Source organism: Beta vulgaris, chromosome 3 (assembly GCF_026745355.1).
Source record: "Beta vulgaris subsp. vulgaris cultivar EL10 chromosome 3, EL10.2, whole genome shotgun sequence".
NCBI lineage: Eukaryota > Viridiplantae > Streptophyta > Magnoliopsida > Caryophyllales > Amaranthaceae > Beta > Beta vulgaris.
This window is the reverse complement of record NC_079204.1, coordinates 22,731,611-22,745,609: the sequence shown is the minus strand read 5'-3', so window position 1 is coordinate 22,745,609 and position 13,999 is coordinate 22,731,611. Positions and strand designations below refer to the sequence as shown.

At 34.3% G+C, this 13,999-nt stretch overlaps 1 non-coding gene across 7 annotated transcripts; it reads right to left on the bottom strand.

The window, feature by feature from the left end:
• Positions 1 to 7,101: 7,101 nt before the first annotated feature.
• On the bottom strand, positions 7,102 to 12,181 carry LOC104907985 (uncharacterized). 7 transcript variants are annotated; one of them, XR_007272617.2, is made up of 8 exons: positions 10,805 to 12,181; positions 9,157 to 9,242; positions 8,851 to 8,922; positions 8,566 to 8,634; positions 8,359 to 8,430; positions 8,112 to 8,276; positions 7,569 to 7,921; positions 7,102 to 7,483 (listed from the first exon to the last, which is right to left on the bottom strand). It is a non-coding gene; the product is annotated as an uncharacterized LOC104907985 (transcript). The 7 variants fall into 7 exon arrangements; XR_007272618.2 differs by having other exon boundaries at positions 9,163 to 9,242; positions 11,841 to 12,181; XR_007272616.2 differs by having other exon boundaries at positions 9,163 to 9,242; positions 10,805 to 12,180.
• Between the last annotated feature and the right edge of the window lie 1,818 nt (positions 12,182 to 13,999).

Here is a 13,999-nt window from a genome sequence, read left to right as displayed (position 1 = left end):
ACACTTTGAAATTGATCAAGTTCATGGCTTTTATTTTAAAATGTTTAAATTTGTTAAAAGCTATTATGATAAACATACATACTACTTGTTCATCTTCTATGTAGATATCATGTATGTTAACAACAATAATCACCTTTTAACTTACGTTCAATCCTTGAGAAGGATAAGTTGAATGGGAACAACTTCCTTGATTGGGAAAGGAATCTAAGAATTGTTCTTAGGTCCGAAGGTCGACATGATGCTCTTGAAACCCCGATCCCAGTTTTAACAACTACCTCTACTAAAGCTGATAAGGAGACTCATAAGGCCATTGCAAAAAGGTTAGTAATTGTCACTTGCATTATGCTCGCGATTATGGAACTAAGCCTGTAAAAGAGGTTTGCAAGCTTGGATGCATACAGTATTAATTATCCGACAGCTGAAAATCATGTTTCAGCAATAAGCTCGGATTGAGAGGTATGAGACTCACAAGGCTATTCTTGAGGGTGCGTTAGTTGAAGGCAAGTCGGTCGCCACTCATGTCTTCAAAATAATCGGTTATTTCGAGGCAATGGAGAGGTTGGGCTTTCCTTATAGCTAATAGTTGGCTACTGACATCATACTACACTCACATCATGAAGGATTCAATAAGTTTAGGTTGAATTTCAACATGAATAGGTTGACAAAGACCCTTACTGAGTTACATGGGATGCTCATGATTGCCGAGCATAACATCCCCGTTGCACCTAAGAAGGAAGTTGTTATGGTTCAAAAGGCAAAGGGTTTTGAGAAGGAATGGCTAGCAAGAAAAAGCAAGATAAGGGCAAGCAAGTTGCCACTAAAACTGCTGATAAGCCACAGGAAAAGGCATAGGAAAAACCAAAGGTGGCCGCAAATGCCAAGTGCTGCTATTGTGATCAAATAGGTCATTGGAAGCGTAATTGCCCGAAGTATCTGAAGTATAAGAAGTTTGGGGATTCTTCTTCAGGTATCCATGTTATTGACATTAATTTAGCAACATCTACTTCTTGGGTATTTGATATCGGTCGTGTTTCTCACATTATTTTGAATGCGCGAGGACTAAGAAGGAGTATAACCTTGGCTAAAGGGGAGTTAGAGATGTGCGTTGGAAATGGTGCAAGAGTTGCGAGCGTTGCAGTTGGGACTTATAGTCTACCTCTGCCTTCCGAATTAATATTAGAGCTTAACAACTGTTATTATGTTCCTGCTATTATCAAAAACATTATTTGTATTCCTGTTTCGGATAATGAAGGGTTTTCATTTACAATTGAGAAAGGTTCTTTATCTGTTTATTTGAATTTAATGTTTTATGCTACTGCTAAAAGGTCTAATGGTCTATATTTCCTAGACTTAGACAAAGATTTCATTAATATAGACAGCAAAAAATATACATCAAACGATACTAATTATACTTACTTAGCTTATCGCATTGTCATTTAAGACATATAAACGCGAAACCCATTTAGAAGTTACATAAAGATGGACTATTAATATCCTTTGACTTTGAGCCATTTGATATGTGTGAATCATGGTTAATGGGAAAAATAACAAAGTCACCTTTTACTGGAAAGGGTGAAAGAGCCAATGATCTATTAGGCCTGATACATACTGATGTGTGTGGACCAATGAGCACAAAAGCTAGGGGAGGGTTTGTGTACTTCATTACTTTTACTAACAATTTAAGTAGATATGGATATGTATATTTAGTGAAGCATAACTCGGAATCATTTGAAAAGTTCAAAGAATTCCATACTGAAGTCGGAAACCAGCTTGGTAAGACAATGAAATCATTACGATCTAATCGTGGTGGTGAATATTTGAGCCAAGAGTTTATTATTGATCACTTTAAGAGTTGTGTAATTCTTTCACAATTAACTCCGCCTGGAACACCTCGGTTGAATGGTATATCCGAAAGGAGGAACCAAACTCTACTTGATAGGGTTCGGTCTATGATGAGTTTTGCAGATCTTCCAATATCCTTCTAGGGATATGCTCTCGAAACTGCTACTTTCACACTTAATAAAACCCCATCAAAGGCAGTAGAAAAGACACCATATGAGATATGGGGTGAAAAAGTTCTAAGCTTGTCTTTGATACATATTTGGAGTTGTGAGGTTTATGAAAAACTTTTACTTTCAGACAAACTTGCCCCTAAATCAGATAAGTGTTTCTTTGTGGGTTATCCCAAGGAAACCAAGGGTTATTACTTCTACAGTCAAACTGAGGGCAAAGTGTTGGTTGCTCATCGTGGTGTCTTTTTGGAAAAAGATTTTATTTCCAAAAAGGCAAGTGGGGGCAATGTATTTCTCGAAGAAATTTGAGAAAAGCAACAAATGGACATAGTTGAACCTATGTGAGAGTCAGAAACACCAGTGCTAGCTATGGAGCTTAAAGAAGTTCCTCCTTTTGGGGAATCTTCTCCCATAACTGACCAAGTGTTAAAGGACGTGCATCCCGTACACAAACCTCCTACTGTCCCACTCGAATCTAATTCGTGCCAAAATTCTCAAATCGTTGAGAAGAAAATTTCTCCTTTTACAGCCCCTCATAGGTCTAATAGACCAAGATTACCAACCAAAAGGTTTGTTGATTTCTTATTAATCGAAAGTTATGAGATAATGATTTTAGAATTTGAGGGACCTACTACTTACAAGCAAGCTTTGATGAGTGAAGACTCCGAAAAATGGCTTGAAGCCATGAGGTCCGAAATGCATCCATGTCCGAAAATCAAGTATGGAACTTGATGGATTTGCCTGATGGGGTTACACCTATTGGTTGCAAATGGATTTTCAAAGTGAAAACAGACAAGGATGGTAACGTTCAGGTTTACAAAGCAAGGTTGGTTGCAAAAGGGTTCAAGAAAGTTCATGGTATACACTATGACAAAACCTTTTTCACCAATAGCAATGCTTAAATCTATTCGGATACTCCTAGCGATCGCTGCCTTTTATGATTACGAGATTTGGCAAATGGATGTCAAAATCGCTTTCTTAAATGGGTTCTTGAAAGAGGATGTGTATATGGCACAATCGAAAGGTTTTGTTGATCTAGAATATCCTAGGAGGGTATGTAAGCTCCAAAAGTCCGTTTATGGATTAAAGCAAGCATCATGGAGTTGGAATCTTCTATTTGATGAGGCAATCAAACAGTTTGGTTTTCTCAAAAATGGAGAAGAGACTTATGTTTATAAGAAGGAAAGTGGGAGTAACATAGTCTTCTTGGTCTTGTATGTAGATGATATACTTCTTATAGGAAACGACATTCCCATGATTGATTCAGTCAAGGAATGGTTGAAGAGTTGTTTTCTCTATATGAAAGACCATGGAAACATTGAGTACAATTTGGGGATCAAAATCTATAAGGATAGATCTAAGAGGATGATTGGACTTATCCAACGGACTTATATAGATGTTGTATAATATGAGCACTATAAGAGGGGGGTGAATTACAGTGAGTGAATAAGCTATACTTTTTGCGGAATTAAACGTAAACTTGGGAACAAACAATGGGAACACGAGAGATTTTAACGAGGAAAAACTTCCTAGGCCTAGTAGGAAGAAACAACCTCGACCACAAGGGATTTTAACACAACTTTCCACTATAATAGGCCAAAACAACTCTGTTTACAAACCTATTACTTTTCTCTCGATCCACAGCTTAAGTCACTAAACTCAAGTTCCCAACGATAATTCCCACAACTGTCGTTCCTCTCAAACTTCACTAGAAGTTACTTTCTCTATCTCTTTCTCTTGCTTCACTCAAAGCTTCTCACACTTACAAGAGCTCACTCAAACCCTTAACTCAAAAATACAATTTGTAAGACAATGACAGAGTAATAAACTCGAATAAAGTAAGTATGAATTCTCTTAGGAAAGGCACTGACTCTTTTAGACAACTAAGAATAATTAGTTAAGTCAGACACACTTTGTTCTAAAGTTTAGGCGCCTATTTATTGACAATTAAGACAAGACAATTTTATCCACTACTTAATCCATTATCCCATGATGTTTATGACTTTAATTAATTAAATAGTTTAAATTAAATATTCCTTGAGAAGTAATTAAGCCACTAATCCACTATTTAACTTAATAAGAGAAGCAGTAATGTATTACGTGGTTTTACTTACTTGAGGAATAGTTAAACTTATTTAAATTAATTAATACTTGGGAAATAATTAACCAAGCCAATTAACCACTAACCACAAAACGTGTAGCAGTAGTTTAGGCGTGATAGCAGGTTTTTTAAGAAGTAAATAAAATATTTACTTTAACTAGATTTTAGGAAAATATCTTTCAAAAATAAGTTTGATTAAAACGAAAATCAGTTTTATAATTAAAACGAAAATCTTTAAAAACCGGAAAGTATATTTTATTTTGAAAACAAAATTTTTTAGCTTAAATAAAATATAAAAGATAAGACTAAAATCGGTTAGATATTTATCTTAATAAAATCAGAAAATCAATTTAAATCTTTTCCTAACAAACTATTAACAAACTCCCTAAAATTGTGGATCTTAATCAAAACTTCCCTAAAAACTCTAACTAACTTATTAGGCGCACACCAAGAGTTAGGCGCACTACTTTTAAGTTATTTAGGTGTTCCTTAAACCAGTTTATAAGTCTTGTTCCTTAACCTTGTTCCTAATTGTGCCAGGGTTTGTTCCTATCATGGGAACAGAACCAAGTTCCTTTGAGAATTCACCAAAAACTAAATTGAGCTTTCACTCAACCTTAACATGAAGATAATAAATACACCCTAATGTATTCTAATCTTCAACCCATGCTTGATACTTCATCGGTCGAACATCTTCTCACTTCGATCTTTGGTTAATTCTCCGTTTTAATCTTCAATCAAGTATTCTCTTTGCTCGAGAATGAATTACCTAGCAACAACATAAATAAAATACACTATATCTTTTGTGGTTAAGTCATCTTCAAAACTCAAGGGTCAACAATTTTCCCCTTTATGACGATGGCAACAAAAGGCATATATATTCCTTGAGAAGTAATTAATCCACTAACCCACTACTTAGCTTAATAAGAGAAGCAATAATGTATTACGTGGTTTTACTTACTTGAGGAATAATTAATCTTATTTAAATTAATTAATACTTGGGAAATAATTAACCAAGCCAATTAACCACTAACCACAAAACGTGTAGCAGTAGTTTAGGCGTAATAGCAGGTTTTTTAGGGAGTAAATAAAATATTTACTTTAACTAGATTTTAGGACAATATCTTTCAAAAATAAGTTTGATTAAAACGAAAATCAGTTTTATAATTAAAACGAAAATCTTTAAAAATCGGAAAGTATATTTTATTTTGAAAACAAAATCTTTTAGCTTAAATAAAATATAAAAGATAAGATTAAAATCGGTTAGATATTTATCTTAATAAAATCAGAAAATCAATTTAATTCTTTTACTAACAAACTATTAACAAACTCCCTAAAATAGTGGATCTTAATCAAAACTTCCCTAAAAACTCTAACTAACTTATTAGGCACACACCAAGAGTTAGGCACACTACTTTTAAGTTATTTAGGTGTTCCTTAAACCAGTTTATAAGTCTTGTTCCTTAACCTTGTTCCTAATTGTGCCAGGATTTGTTCCTATCATGGGAACAGAATCAAGTTCCTTTGAGAATTCACCACAAACTAAATTGAGCTTTCACTCAACCTTAACATGAAGATAATAAATACACCCTAATGTATTCTATTCTTCACTCCATGCTTGATACTTCATCACTTGAACATCTTCACGTCGATCTTTGGTTAATTCTCCGTTTTAATCTTCAATCAAGTATTCTCTTTGCTCGAGAATGAATTACCTAGCAACAACATAAATAAAATACAAAATGTCTTTTGTGGTTAAGTCATCTTCAAAACTCAAGGGTCAACAATTTTCCCCTTTTTGAAGATGGCAACAAAAGGCATATAATATAATAATATGTAATTCACATAAGTTATATAAAACTCTTTTAACAAAGTATTCAACTAAGTTAAATTAATTATAATAGACTTGTTATTTTATTTTTGGTTGTTATTTTATATTGATAAGGAAACATGAGAACATAAACCATTACTAGATAAATATTTACTTTGATTGCCTTTTTCTTTTCCCCTTTGACATCTTCAAAATATTAGTCCAAGATTTCAAAAAGATGAAATTATCTACCAAAACTCATCACACCACCAAACTTGTGAGAAACAATTTGGTTAGTATAAGTAAATAAAATGGAATAGACATATCCATATCTACTTAAATCGTCCGTAAAAGTAATGAAGTACCCAAACCCTCCCATAGCTTTTGTGCTCATTGGTCCACATACATCAGTATGTATTAGGCCCAATAGATCACTGGCTCTTTCACCCTTTCCAGTAAAAGGTGACTTTGTCATTTTACCCATTAAACATGATTCACACACATCAAATGGCTCAAAATCAAAGGATGTTAGAAGTCCATCTTTATGTAACTTCTGAATGTGTTTCGTGTTTATGTGTCCTAAACGACAATGTCATAAGTAAGTAGGATTAGTATCGCTTGATCTATGTTTTTTGCTGGCTATGTTAAGGACATCTTTGTCTAAGTCTAGGAAATATAGACCATTAGACCTTTTAGCAGTGGCAAATAAACAGAGAAACAACCACTACTACAAAAAAAGGCAAAGATAACTGTTAAATAAGGCTTTACATAACTGTTTTGAGGTGTTATCCAAGTCAATGTAATGTAAAGTAAACATAACACCTGACGAAAGTGTTATGTTTACGAGAGAAAACATAACAGTCATCTATAATACACGTTATACCGCTAGATAACATATTTTGTAAATAAGTGTTATGTTTGCTATTTATATGATAAATTGAAAGAAGAAAAATTTAACACTTATCTTGAATAACTGTTATTTTTTCCTATAACATATATTACTTATAACTGTTATCTACGATAATTTTTTTTTAATAATCAAATTATCATTTCACAAATATATTGGCAGTAGGCATTGCAGCACGCAACACAACAATGTCGCACAATACAGTTCCTTTTTTTACAGGACAATGCAGGTGATGTATCTGTTGTAAAATTAATACTCAACCCATAAGATCTTACAACCAATAAATTGAATATGATATTCCAAACTTCCAAAATTCTTTATATCACAAAATAATTTAACTAATATTCATAATTCTAAACTTCTAAAAAACACTACTATATATACATATCAATATTAATCTAAATCTTAAACAAGATCAAATCTCGCCTATAGCCACATCCACATGATATCAATATCCAAATCCAAAAATATAATGTATATCCAAAAGTGGATTAAGGTAAAAAAAAATTAGGTGGAAAGTTAGAACTCTTTCATCATTTGTGCTTCGTGTTGATCTCCGATATATGTACTAGTCGTCTCAACTGTACCGTCTCAAGCATGTAGCAAAACACATAATATCCACAGTTTAGAGTACCAAGTGGTTGGTGAGGTCACTATACACAAGAAATCACAAATACTTTAATAGAGACAATGAAAAATATTTTTGTGTATCAAAATAATATAATGAAAGTCATATACCTCTATTTGATTCCATTTGATTTCCGGATTCTTTTTAACCTTCTCATGGAAACAAATTTAGGTATGATATGAGATTACGTGGCTACAAAACATTATAATATAAATAAAAAAACAATACATGATGTACATGTATACTCATTATATGAACTATATGTGACATCATATTATCAGTAATAACTATTATTTTCACTAGAAACTAAAATTACAAGGCTCTAATTTCCTCAAATAGAAAGGACATGTAGGTTGTATGACACAGTGGACGGCAACAAATCTTGTTGACTTTCTCCCTCCTCAAGCTTTCTTACCTCATATAACACTCAAATATATACCATCTTCATGCATGTATATATCACCTGCATAAATTACTTCACAAACAATAACTAAACAAAGAACATTTAACTAATCACATACATAACGATTATATTTTTTTTAGCTTCAAACATACTACATAGTATATAGTATATAGTATATAGTATATAGTATATAGTATATAGTAATGATTATCATATATTAGAAGACATAAAAGATGGGAAGAGCACTTACATGCATTTCCCTGCAAAGATGCAGAGTGAGCACATTAGCACCCAAGTAGAACACCACAAAGCAGCTGCTTTTGGTCAATGAGCGAGAATCTTACAATTTGTTAAGCTGCTCCCGATCTTTTATATAATATGGTATAATCCATCGAAGTTATTATCATTAAGCCGACTGCATTAGAAGTAAATGGGACATCTAAATGATGCAGAAAATGTTGTACTTAGGAGATGGTTTACAATTGTTGCAAACTTACAAATCCGTCAAATTCTTCAGGCGCACTAGTGTTTGGGGCAGTGTTCCACTTAAATGGTTTGATGACAGCACTCTAAAATGCATACCAGAAGAGAGAAAGTATATGATCTAAATTCTAAACAGATGTATCAAGAATATTTATTGGTTAAAAATAGAAAGTCCGCAAAAAAAGAAAAAAATATCTCTGCTATAGAAATGATGTACTTACATCTTCAAGTTCATTAAGTTCCCAAGCTCATCAGGAACTTTGTCAGTAAATTGATTGTCCCCGAGATTCCTTGAAAGAAAACGATAAACAGCACGATAAGAAAGCCAAGAAGCAATTTACTTAAAATGCCAGAGATATTTACATTCTTACATAGAGTTTAAGTGCATCGAAGTCCACTCCACAGGTATTCCACCAGATAGATAGTTATAGCCAAAATCATTACAAGCATTGGAATGAAAGATTTATACTAGAATTCAGATGAAAAAATAGAAGTCTAGTTCTTACATTTCACAGAGATAAGGAAGCTTCACTAGTTCACGTGGAAGCACGCCAGGGAGACTTGAACCCTTGAGCACTCTGCAATGCATACAAATCTGTTTACTAACTTTGTAACAAGTTAAACAGTTCTCAGTAAAGAAAAGCCTCGGCTGGTTTTTCAAAATGTATATCGTAACTAAAAGATGAAATAAAACAAGCCTTTAAAAATGGGATAAAGTAACAATCCATTTTTACAACATGGCAAGTATTGTTCTCATGCTGACAATCACATATAATTTCGCTTTCAGAATTGAATGCCAAATATGGTGTTACCCCAACCATTTCAACTTGACAGAAAACATCATCAAACTTCCACTGTGTGACACCCATTGTTTGAATAATTTCGTGGAGAGCAATCACTGCATAACAGACACAAATTACTGATTCAATTGGATCCTGATTTCACAATATAAGTGTTTGTTTTAAACATCTAAATAGACATCAAGCAAAAGCATAGTAATCTCAAGGTATGCGCTATATCAAAAGAGGAGTTATATGTTCTGTCATTCACGGGAAATCGACATCTATAGATTTTGAGAACTCTCTCATAGCTTACAGACTTTGCATCTCCCTAAATTACACCAACATGGTGCTTGCCCGCTTGGAGGTACATATATCAAAATGTATTTATAAAAATCATATAAGAAATAGCAGCTTTACTGCTACAGAAGTCCAAAAATACTCTGCTCTTTGCTTACATAAGTACCATCCGTGGGCAAGTGTTAAACTTCCATCAGGAGTTGGTGCAAAAGCTCAAAAAGGTCCTAGATCAGTTGTCTGGCTATTCCAGATTGTAATAACAAGTGCAAGATCAAAGGTTCACGCAATGCCTAATGCTTTCTTGGAACTAGATTATAAATCAAGGGACAACAATAAGTTTATAATGTTACATGAAATGGTCCATGTGAAGTTCCTCAGTCATGCATCTTCACTAACAAATTTATGTGTTTGGCCGATGATTCTCATCATCACTTATATCCCTCACCCCTTGGTGGTGATGAATTCAGTCACGATATGAATTGAATTGAAGCATTTACATGATAAGGAAAAATTAGCCGATAGAACAACTATGGATTTAGTGCAGGGAGCAACACCAACAAAAGTGGGTGTATAGGGGGTGCACCCAATGACATATGAATAAAATTCTGACAAGTTCTGGTGAACTTTTCTAATTTTAGGCAAATGATTAGCCGCAAGTGAAGAGTAGAAAGTAGAGTGGAGGGTTTGGAAAGTGGCTTAACAAGTGAAGAAATGACAAAACTTTTAATAATGTCATTGGGTGCACCAAGCCACCAACACTAAAATGATTATGTTTCCCTTTATCCCCACTCCCAAGCTATGGTTAGTGTCATATTGGTCACTTAATCCTAAAAACAACAGTTACTATATTAAGTAAAGCATTTAGAAACCCGTTTTTTTTATCTTATGACTAAGAATCAAATATTTGATTGCTAGCCCACAGATTGAAACTAGAAAACTTCGTGAAACCTCTGCATGATCTCAAGGCACTTTTGAGAAGTTCTCCTTCCAGTTCACAACTTAATCACTTCAGTGATCATTGCTAATTTTGGCATAGTGACCACTGACCACCTATAGCTTACATATTCACTTGGGGGTACTATAAAATAAGAACGGCATAGTGACCACTGACCACCTAGCAAATAGATACTAATATATTAACAGATTCAAGGAGTGGGGGTTTTGAGAAAGGATGGGGTGATACCGCAGCAAGAGTTAAAGAGTTTATGCGCTCTCTCTCTGAGATTGTGGAAGGAAAGTCGGACATTATAATGGGAAATTATGCAGACAAAAATCTAGTTGCATCACTCATGGCAAACAAGCTTGGAGTAACACTGGTAAAATAATTTCAGAAATCAACAACCATAGTAAGAATAAAGTATATCTCTAATCTGAAGTTAACCTTTTGTCTTGATAGGCCACAATAGCACATGCCTTAGAAAAGACAGTATGAAGATTCAGATGTCAGCTGGAGACAGAAGGATCCGAAGTACCATTTTTCATGTCAGTTCACAGCAGATGTCATTGCAATGAACTCGGCAGATTTCATCATCACAAGCACATATTAAGAAAATGCAGGAAGGTCAGACACAGATCATTCTCCATTTAGTATTGAAATTTCTAATGTAAGAATTTGATCAGCATTCTAAAAAGCATAAAGCAATTTTATCAAATACCAATATGGAGTTTGTCATTATGCAGCAAAGATAGACTTGGCCAGTATGAAAGCCATGCAGCATACACTCTTCCAGGACTATATAGGGTGGTTTCAGGCATTAATGTTTCAATCATGGCTTATCTCATACTTTTCATTAAGGGACCTTAACTCATACTTAATGCAGACGTATGTACCTCAAGAAAACAAGCTATAAACATTCTTCCTAGACAGCTTAAATACTTAAACTTGTATCAGTACATGTCTACCAACTAAAAATAGCAAAGAAGTCTCACTCATATCCAAGTATTGTCAACCTAGCTCATACATATTCCTATCTTTCCAACAGCTCAAACAGAATTTAAAATCCGAAAACTATAATCATAGAGTGCGCATACTGAGTAGTTCCTTAGGAACATTAGGCAGCAATTCGAGAAAAAAAAAATCGCACACCAGTTGCAGTCCATGCACTATCCCCACCAACTACAACAACCAACACATATTACCAAAACTCATGTTCGAGTCTCGAAATGTAAACCTAAACCTCTCAAGCCCAATAAGTTTAGACCTCCATGAATTTACAACTATTAGCCAATAAGCTAAGTATCATGAACTATATAATACTTTACATTACACAAACATTTGTAAGAAATCAGAACAGAAATCCAGATGAAGAAATGCTCATAATTAATCAACTCCAATATATTAAATTTTTCAACCCAACAAATAAAAAAGAAATTACTGGGTGAAAGCAAAAATAAAAACAAATCAAAAAAGAACTTACTAGACAATCAATGATTTTTGCATAACGAGCAAATTCATCTTCTAAGTGCCTTTGCGAGGTATTCCAACCCAACCCTCCAACAAAAATGCGATAATCTTCTCTTCCGACCATTTTTTCAACTTTCTGCAAAACGTAAACCCCGGCAAAAACATCGTCTGCTGCAATGGAATTGTGGTGTGACAGGCGACACATCGTCGGAGATGAGAGCCGGAGGTAAAAATTAAACGTCGAGGGGGAACCGGAGGTAGAAACTGTGAGGGGAACTAAGGGTACACCAAATAACCTCTGCTCTACCAGTTGGAAACTGTTCATAAGGAAGAAAAACTTAGAACTTATAAAGGGCAGCTTTTAGAGCAAAAATTCAAGGTTTAGTAAGTGTTCCTAATTTTTAGCCATGAATTTTTTTTTTCAATTTAATTATTTTTGATAAATTTATTATAATTAATAATAAGCAAAGATAACTGTTTTTATTATTCTCATAAAAAAAAATTAAAACATCACATTATACTTTCATAGCAAAGATAACATATATTAAGATAAGTATTAAGTGATATATTATCAATACAACCTAAGATAACACTTCTACGGTTGAAACGTTAAATTTAGAGTTTACATAATGGTTTCTTAAATAAGAGTTAATTTAGGAGTGTTATGTTTGCCCTTAACATTTCTCAATTGTAAATGAAAACCCTTCATTATCCAAAACAGGAATATAAATAATGTTTTTGGTAATAGCAGGAACATAATAACAATTATTAAGCTCTAATATTAATCCAGAAGGCAAAGGTAGACTATAAGTCCCAACTGCAACGGCCGCAACTCTTGCACCATTTCCAACTTGCAGTTCCACGTCTCCTTTAGCCAAGGTTCCACTCCTTCTTAGTTCCTGCACATTCGAAGTAATGTGAGAAACACAACCGGTATCAAATACCCAAGAAGTAGAGGTTGCTAAATTAATGTCAATGACATAGATACCTGAAGAAGAAGCCCCAGACTTCTTATCCTTCAAGTACTTCGGGCAGTTACGCTTCTAATGACCTATTTGATCACAATAAAAGCACTTGGCATTTGCGGCCACCTTTGGCTTTGCCTTTGCCTATGGCTTAATAGCAGTCTTAGTGGCAACTTGCTTGCCCTTATCTTGCTTTTTCTTGCCAGCCCATTCCTTCTTAAAACCCTTTCCCTTTTGAACCATAAGAACTTCCTTCTTAGGTACAACAGTGATGTTTTGCTCGGCAGTCATGAGCATCCCATGTAACTCAGCAAGGGTTTTCGACACCCCATTCATATTGAAATTCAATCAAAAGGTATTGAAACCCCTCATGAAGTGAGTGCAGAATGATGTGAGTAGCCAACTCTTGGCTATAAGGAAAGCCCAACCTCTCCATGACTTCGAAATAACCAATCATTTCGAAGACATGAGTGGCGACCGGCTTGCCTTCAACTAACACACATTGAAGAATAGCCTTGTGAGTTTCATACCTCTCTATCCGAGCTTGTTGTTGAAACATGGTTTTCAATTGTCGCATAATGCTATAGGCATCCAAGCTCGCAAACCTCTTTTGAAGGCTTGGTTCCATAGCCGTTAGCATACGGCAAGTAACAATTACTGACCTTTCTGCAACGGCCTTATGGGCCTCTTTCTCAGCATCAGTAGAGGTAGTAGTTAAAACTGGGATTGGGGTTTCAAGACAGTATTACATAATTGACCTTAAGTAACACATTTAGGTAACACTTTTCAAATTGTAGATTTTCTATATATTAAGTAACACTTTTGTAACACATTGTCCATTTGTAACATTTAAGGTAACACTTTTATAACATGTAACATTTTATTGTAACACTTATGAAATGGTAACACTATAAACTTTGTAATAGGCAACACTTCTTAAATAGTAACACTAGGATTTTTAGAATAGGTAACACCTCTAAAATACTAACACTAAAAACTGTAAAATAGGGACTTTAAATTTTCTTTTAATTAATTAGATTTTAAATATTTGTTGTAGGTTAATAAAAATTAGAAAAAAATAATACTAAGTCAAACATCCATTAGTCCTTGACAGTTTTGGCGCAATTCTTTGAGTCTACCAAAGTCGAAAAATTAGAGGACAAAATTGAAAGACCCCCCCCCCCCCCAAATTCCATTGCGGCCTTCC